Source organism: Puma concolor, chromosome F2, assembly GCF_028749965.1.
Source record: "Puma concolor isolate L17-30 chromosome F2, mPumCon1.1.hap2, whole genome shotgun sequence".
Taxonomy (NCBI): Eukaryota; Metazoa; Chordata; class Mammalia; order Carnivora; family Felidae; genus Puma; species Puma concolor.
In genome coordinates, this window is record NC_141684.1 from 16398117 (window position 1) to 16405915 (window position 7799).

Genomic DNA, 7799 nt, shown 5'->3' on the forward strand with positions numbered 1-7799 from the left:
TCCTAACTCATCCTTGTGGTTCTTGCCAGAGTCCCGTTGCTTATTGTTCGGCGATAGTGTTTATTTGTTTAACTTTCCACGGGTTGGTGAAAACAGCATTCTATTTTCTATAGTCTCGGGGAAAAAATCCCGATTCCTTAGCAGGCAAGGCACCTTCTCACCATTCTCTTCCATACTCTGCCTGGTCCAGGACACTTACGCTGCCCGAAATGCCTCTTCCTGGTCTTTGTCTGTGAGCTCTATCTTCAGTCTTTGAGGCTCAACTCAAGCAACATCTCCTTGGAGCCTCCCTCCAACCCTCTGCCCAGCTTGGGTCATTTCATCTTGGATGCTCTCAGCACACACTGCACAGGCCTGGCTCACGGTGCCCCCTGGCATGGATTACATATCTCTTCCCTGTTCCACATCCTCTGCCGCCCTGTGCACCTGGCCTGAGACCCCTTCCTGCTTCCAGAATCGGACCAAAGGTCATCTCCTCCAGGAAACCTTTCCACACCGCAAATTAACAGCTTCTTTCATTCATTCATTCAACACAAATGTGTTGAGCGCCTGGTATGCGCAAGATCTTGTGTTCGATTCTGGAGAAAGGTCCGTCACCGACAGGACAAAGACCCCACATTCTAGAGGGAAGAGATATTAGAAAATGAAGCAGACAATAAATACAATCATCGCAGGTAGTGGGACGTTCTGTGAAGGAAGGAAAGCAGGGTGCCATGATGGAGCGTTGATGGGGGTGAGGAGGACTGCTCAGGGAGAAGTCACAGGGAGTTGGACGCGTGGGCCTGAAGGGTGAGGAGAAGCCAGCTATCGTAAGGACAGGGACAAGTGTGTTGCAGACAGAGGGAAGAGCAAGGGCGAAGGCTGTTGGTGGGGAACACATTCGCTGTGTTGCAGGGACATCCAGAGGCTGTGAGTCTGGGGCAGAGAGCAAGGAGAGGAGTAGGAGGAGGTGAAGTCGGAGAGGGAGGCAGGGGCCGGACCTCTAGGGCTCTCTCGGCCACGGCAAGATTAGAGTTTAGTTTAAATGCAGTGGGAATCCCTTTCCACGCTACCCGGGGAGGAGTCCATTCGGCGTTGTTCTGCATTCAGGTTGTAACTTCAGGGCAACTTTCACCATCTCCGGAGCTCTTGATGTCCTGAAAATAAAGGAGGATGCTCTGAAATCTCTTGCAGCAGGAACCCACTTGGGTGGCACGGGTCTTGGCTTTCAAATGGAACGGTACATCTACAGAAGGAAAAGTGAAGCTTGGGAGAAGCTGCTGCTGGCAGCTCCTGCCATTGTTGCCATTGAAAACCCAGCTGATGTCAGTATCAGGTCATCTGGGAATACTGGCCAGCGAGCTGGGCTGAAGTCTCCTGCTGCTGCTGGAGCCACTCCTATTGCCGGCCGCTATGCTCCTGGAAACTTCACTAACCAGACCCGGGCAGCCTCCTGGGAGCCGAGACTTCTGTGTGGTCGTTCAGCCCAGGGCTGACCACCAGCCTCTCACAGAGGTGTCTTATGTTAACCTACCTACACACTGCTCTGTGTGACACAGACTCTCCTCTGTGCTACGTGGGCATCGCCATCCCTTGCAACCAGGGAGCTCACTCGGTGGGTCTGGTGGGGTGGGTGCTGTCCTGGGGAGCTCCGCGCATGCGTAGCACCATTTCTGGTGAACCCATAAGGAAGGTCGTGCCCCCTCTCTAAAGAGATCCTGAAGGGGTTGAAAAGGAAGAGCAGGCCACTGCCAAAAAGGCTGTGATCATGGAGGGACTTCAGGGTGAATGGACTGCTTCCGCTGCTGAGTTCACTGCTACTCAACCTGAAGTCAGGCTGGTCTGAAGGCATGCAGGTGCCCTTTGTGCCCACCCAGCAGTTCCCTCCTAAAGACTGGTCCGCAGCTTCCCCTGTTCAGGCCACCGAATGGGTAGGAACAACCACCGAGTAGTCCTAAGCTGCTCTTTCACAAGGGCAAACGAAATGGAAATTAGGTTGATGGAAAACAAAGGTCTCTAAAAAAATTAAAACATAAAAGAAATTAAATGCGGTGGGAATCCACTAGAAGGTTTAAACAAAGGAGTGATGCAATCGGGTTTATCTCTTTCAAAGAACATTCTGGCTGGTGTGTCAGGGGGCAATGCTGAAGCACCACTTAGGAGGCAGCGACCGTGGTCCGGGTGAGAGATGATGGTGGCCTGGGCTGGGATAGCAGTGCTGGCAATGAGGACAGGAGGGAGGATTCAGGTTATGTTCTGGAAGCTGGGCTGACTGCTGGAATGAGTGATGTTTTGGGAGTTCTACTGGATGTAATACTGCAAAGCTTGGGACACCTGGATGGCTCAGTGGGTTGAGCGTCCGACTCTTGATTTCAGCTCAGGTCATGGTTCATGAGTTGGAGCTCCACACTGGGCTCTGCACTGACAGCATGGAGCCTGCTAGGGACTCTCTCCCTCTCTCTCTGTCTGCCCCTCTCCTGCGTGCTCTCTCTCTCTCTCTCTCTCAAAAATAAATAAATAAACTTAAAAAAAACTACAAAACTTAATTGTAGGAATATCGGAGTTCTCTTCAGCTCTGAGTCTGGGCTTTACTAAAAGCCTTAAACAGAAAACATCCTAACTGCAAAAATGTCCACTGGGAAAACAATGCAAATGTGATTATGTGCTAGCTGGAACGTAGGTGTTGGCATGTGAGTCTACAGGCATTTTCTGATCCAACATTGCCGTTATATCAGAGAAACAAAACAAAACATTAGCAGATAAGTGTCCAAGTTGTAAGTCCAAGAAGCAGCCCTGAGCCTCACCCCAGAGACTGTCCTCTTGGCTGACAATGAATCAATCAGATGCTTTGTTTGAGCCCCATAATTCTATCCTAATATTAACCAAGGAAAGGTGTCCAGAAGACAGAGTGACAGGTCTCTGGGCAAGGAAGTGTGTGACAGCCAAGGATTTGCTTTGCTGTTCGGTCCTTTGTTTTTGTCAGTATTCCAGAGCTCCCTAGGAATCTGGGGGAATCAAGATTTGAGTCAGCAGGACTCCAGAGTCTATGCAATAAACCTCAGGGACCAAATCAGTCGTGATTGTGCTCATTAACATGATGGATCCAGACACTGATAAGCAGGTGGGTGGCAGGGAATGTGGGTACTAATCACATTTCACTCTCCTGTGCTTGAGTATATGCCCAGGGAGTAATCTGATCACAGCAATAGTAATCGCTTCAAAATGTATGGGCCATCCCAACGGATCAAACTTAACTTTTCAAATTGGGGCAGAAAAAAAAAAAAAAAAAGAGGCTTAGCTGATGATGTCTATAATGGACAGTATGACAAATGCCCATTTTTCTATCTTAAAATGATGTTTAAAAAAGACTTCTTTCATCAAAATTCATCAGCATGGTATTCACTGCAGAGGACGTTTTTGGAATACTGATGCATGCCGGCGAGCATATATTTTACACCTGCTGGGAACTAGGTCTGGGGGTGGGGTAGGGAATGGAGAGATAAGTAGGATGCGGGAAGTGCCTGGAAAAGGTCAGTTGTTGGACTGCTGGACCACTGGGTGAGGTCAATCTGGAGAAAATGGTAGGTGAGGTCAAACCTTGGATAATTGTTGTAAACAAAGGAAATGGAGAAGGAAGCCAACACTATGTCTGATCTACGTCCGTAAACAACACTCACTTTGGGGCCAAATAGAGTATGTTAGGAATCCCACCTATCCCGCCCACCAATGTTTGCACCTTGGGCAAGTCAGCCTAAACTCTCCAAGCCTCAGTTTGCCCATCCTTGAAATGGGGGAAATCATTATCTCCACAGTCTTAGTGAGAAATAAATGAGATGAAGTATACTCAGTGTCTACAGACCTAGCACATAGTTGGTGCTCAGCACATGGCAGAAAATGATAATATAGTATCTCCCCTTATCCACAGGGAATGTGTTTCAAGACCCCCCAGTGGATGCCCGAAACCATGGATAGTATTGAACCCTCTATATACCCTGTTTTTTCCTATACATAAATTTATACCTATGATGCAGTTTAATTTATAAATTAGACACAGTAAGAGATTAACATTAATACTAAACTAGAACAATGATAACAATACACAGATAAAGGAGACTAGGGCATAGATTCTTAGTGATTATTTTGCTCTACTAGAATTTCTTTTCTCTTTCTGATGAAAAGTCACTATATTTGGGGGTATCTCTGACTCTTCAGGCAAAACAAGGCTTGGATGTATCTGTAAATATACTAGACAACTACTCATATACCCATGCAATATGATGGGTGGTAGCTAATTAGCTGAGCTACTGGGCCTGGGAGTGAATCACTATATTCTAAATAAATGGGACCAAATCAGATTAGGTATCAGGGCATGGTACCCTGGAGAATTAGGGTAGGTCTGCCTTGTAGGGGACCTTAGAAACCATCGAATTCAGCCTAATAGTAAAGTAGAGGAGACTGAAACCAAAGAGGTTGAGTAACTGTTCAGAGACTCTTAAGAGGCAGAGCTGAGGGGGCAACCCACTGGTCCATGGATTCCATTGTTCTCTCCTTTCCTGTTCCTTGTTTCCTGGAGGCTGTGAAGGCAGATGGCAGTGAATGATTCCGAAACACTGAGCTTACAAAGTCGGAGAAGAACTGAGTTTCTGAGCTCAACTCCTCTGCTTAACTGTGGGAAACCACCACTCATATTCCACTTGAAAACGATTCTGTAGGTCCCACTTTGGGACCTGAGGGGGAACGAAGGAAGCATGGTCATCAATCCGTGGTTCAACGCGCGAGCTTCAATGATGGATTCTAATTGGCTGGTTAGTTGGTTGACGGAACTCTCTCTCAAAGGTGGCTCTTATGAAATGGGGTTCAGATGCCAGAAATCTCTTGGCATAATTTGGAGAAAGAAATTAGAATCACAGACATAGAAAAATGTTGGAGTACAATTATTACATAAAAATTATTCCCTAAACGTATTTTCCGAGAGAATCAAAAAGAAACTCCTCTCGCCAAAGCTTGTGTAGTGCAGAAAGAATCAGTATCGCTGAAAAGTGGTCCAGTTGGGATTTGTGAAGACCGGGGATGATGCAGAAGGCACTGTAGCTGGTGGCCCTGTGTGCGTTGAGGATTTGGGAGGAGTGGTCACATAGCTGCCTTCAGCCCCCACAGGCAGTGGCTGGGCCATCAGCAGCTTGGCGAGGTGCTGCCCTAGTGGTCTGACCTTTGATGCACAGGGTGTCTAACCTGGCTGTGCCTCAGTTTCTTCTTTTGTAAAACAAAGCCACATCTCTCAAATTTTGCTGGGAGATGATATATGTAAAGTACTCACCATGGCACTTGGCTCATAACAACTTCTAGATAAATGGTAGCTATTATTAGCTGTCATTACGGGATTCTAGGGGTTCTCTCCTAACAGTAAGTTAGGAGATAAGGGGAGGCTTATTTTTGCTTCCCCTTCAGTCCCTCCCATCCCCTCTCTCCTCCTCTCCTCCTCTGCCTCCCTTTCCACTTTTAAGGATCCTTGTGAGTACATTGGGCCCACCCAGATTACTTGGATAATCTCCTGCTTTTAAAGCCATGAGATTTTACGTTCACCCCACCAGCAGCAATCTGAATTCCCTTTTTCCAGGGGACCTAACATTGTCATAGATTCTGGGGGTTGGGGGGTGGATGTGGTGAGGGGGCATTATTTTGTTTGCCGTGCGCACCGATGAGGTGCACTGCTTTAGGCAAATCTCTTAACTCTTTAATTCTCATTTCTCCCACCCGTCCTGCTGCAAGGATTAAATGAGACAAACGCGCCTCAGGCCCTTAGCACAGCGTCTAGCACATATAAGTGCTCAGCCTGTAGTGTTCTCTTTCCTTTGTCAAAAAGAAACACATACACCCTGAAGTTCTGTAGAACTCCGGAGCCTGTATCGTATCCTGAACAACAGTGCCCTAAAATGCTTCTTATGGCTACGTCCTGGCCTGCTTTTTTTTTTCTTTTTAAGTGGGCTCTACCCCCAGTGTGGGGCTTGAACTCACAACCCCTAGATCAAGAGTTGCGTGTTCTACCGACTGAGCCGGCCAGGCACCCCCGACCCGGCATTCACAATGGAGGGGCAGCAAAGGCCGAGAGCCTGCCTGGTGCCTGGTCACATGCTCCTTCCCTGCTCTCTGGGCACCCCAGGCACACCGCCCTCGAGGTTTTTGGTGCTTGGCAGTGATTGACCAGGGAAGGAAGTACTCTCTCGGTGTCCCCAGGGGGACAGATGAATCATTGAGTGTGGGCCTGGCAAACAGTTCATTCTTCTATGAATGGTGACAGATATTCAAAAGGAAATGGCGTTCAGTGCCCAGCGACTTGCCTTGAACACAAAGAAAACTACCAGACAGAGATATTCATTGTTCTGGGTGCCCTCACATTCCTGATGTCCCTTGAGCTGGGACGTGGGGAGGGAGGCCGCTCTCAGTAGGCGGCTGGGGAAATTGAGGACTGAGGGTAGGTGACTTGACCACGGTGCCACAGCTTACCCGGGTCTGGCATTCTGACTTCCACCCCTGGGGCCTCTCCCCCTGTGCCCAGCCTTGCCATATGTAGCCTTCCCCCAGCCACTGAACAGCTAAGGATGTCACTTACATGACACCCCTTCTCCACTTTGCCTCCTCCTCTGTCCTGACCTCCAAGCAGAGGAGGTTGTTGCCACAGAGCGGCCCTGACCGTGAACCTGGGTAGCATCCCTTCCTCCCTAGCCTGGCGCTTGCCCGCACTCCATTTGGTACTTAGTACTTACTCTCCTACTGGTGGCTGTCCCCGGTTCGATTCTGCTCTCTCCTGATTCCTTGGAGAACCGAATTCTTGCAAAGAGGAGAGAGAAGTGGGCAACCCTCCGTTTCATTGGTTCTCACCTGGGGCAGGATCCTCCCTTGTTCCCAGAAACCCTGTGAAAGTCGTGGGGGGTGGGTTTGGGGTATTACATTGGCTTGAGGGGGTCTCTGGCATTCTGTGTGTGTGTGGGGGGGGGGTGCTGATTGTCCTGCAAGGCGCCTGCAGTTCGATCACCACATGACAGCAAAGAACCATCTCAAACAATGCCAATAGTGCCCTCCTGAGCCACCCAGCTCTAATTGGACACTCAGCTCTTATTTGGACTGTTAGAACTCCCTTATTTGATGATGATGTGATTTAGAACTCTTCCTCGGGTGACCAAAGCTGTTAAAGTTAAGAAGAGCCTCTTTTCCCATGAAAATGAAATGACCGATTCCACAGCTCGTTACTGGGTAGCATGGGGGGGACAGAGAAATGGGGTGACAATGGCTGTCAGGAGCGCTGGTTCTGAAGCTGCCTGGTCTATACTGTGGCTTTGCCGTTTACTAGCTTTATGATCTTGGCAGCTCAGTCTCTCTGTGCCTCAGCCCTTACTTTTTGTTAAATTAGAGACAAATATAGCTACCCCGTTTTGCTATGCCTGGCCCAAAGTAAGAGTTATTAAATCACTGCCATGTGTGACCTGGGGCAGGATATTTCTCAGCTCTGTGTCTGTCTCTTCTCATGTGAATAGGGATAATAATGCCTACTTCAAAGTGTTTTTGTAAGATCCAAGGAGAAAACACACGAAGAGGGCCAACTATAACACAGATCATGCTCATAACAACCTCGTGAAGGTGTTACCCCATTTTACAGGTAAGGAAACTGAGGCTTCAATAGAGGTTAAGTAACTCGGCCACAGGTACACTGCTATCTGGGATTTGAGCCAAGGCTGCCCGGTTCTAGATTCACTGTGTCCAACCACCATAACCATTGGCTGCTTTTCTCTAAGCAGCAGCCAGAGCGATGCGTAGTAGCTTGC

The 7799-nt window shown here is 48.5% G+C and overlaps 1 pseudogene; it reads left to right on the forward strand.

The window, feature by feature from the left end:
• The first annotated feature begins 250 nt into the window (after positions 1-250).
• Positions 251-5657, forward strand: LOC147571850 (small ribosomal subunit protein uS2B pseudogene; annotated as a pseudogene).
• Positions 5658-7799: the final 2142 nt, after the last annotated feature.